The sequence below is a fragment of the Eriocheir sinensis genome, chromosome 43 (assembly GCF_024679095.1).
Source record: "Eriocheir sinensis breed Jianghai 21 chromosome 43, ASM2467909v1, whole genome shotgun sequence".
Classification (NCBI taxonomy): domain Eukaryota; kingdom Metazoa; phylum Arthropoda; class Malacostraca; order Decapoda; family Varunidae; genus Eriocheir; species Eriocheir sinensis.
In genome coordinates this window covers 7290441-7291205 of record NC_066551.1, presented here as the reverse complement: position 1 = coordinate 7291205, position 765 = coordinate 7290441, and positions in this window count along the sequence as shown.

Sequence of the window (765 nt, the reverse complement as noted above, 5' to 3'; positions counted from 1 at the left end):
TCCCATCCCGCTCCCCTCCTCCGTAACGCCGCTAATCTCCGCGCGATACGGCTTTGTTTGCTTTAATTCCGAGGCCCCGAGATTGTGTGTAAACATATCATCGCGGGGGCAAAATGGTCCGTCATTGTAAATACTCATTATAGATAATTACTTGAAAACGAGGTGACATGGCGGTAATGAGGCCCCGAGCTGCCGGCACTTTAATTATTTCGTTGCTGGTTAATCCGGCTCATTGTTGTCGTTGCGTTTTTGCTTGAATTTTGATTATTATTATCAATATTATCATCAATATTAATATCGTCGTTATTATGATTTTCATCAGTATAGTCATTACTATGGTTATCATTATTTTATCATTAATTTATCATTATTTTTCTTATTATTACGATTATAATTACCTTAGTTTTAAATTATTGTTATTGTCATTATAATTATCATTTCTTTTAAGTAGAAGTATTTCATTATCATTACCATCATTATCATCATTAGCAGTAGTAGTAGTAGTAGTAGTAGTAGTAGTATCATCAATAAAGAAGTAACGCTTGAGGTGCTGAAAGAAGTTTATCCTTTCATGGCAGTGGAGGTCATGCTTATACACTGTTAGAGAAGCTTCTCCCCAGAGTGTGGAACGTTGCCCGTGTGGATCTTAACGCCCGAGGATTTTCGACAAGGGCTTCTTTGACAAAGGGCCTTCGATCCCATGGCCCGTTGTCTCCAATACAAGAAATTAACAGGAAAAATGCGGTGCACGTAAAAAAGGACAAC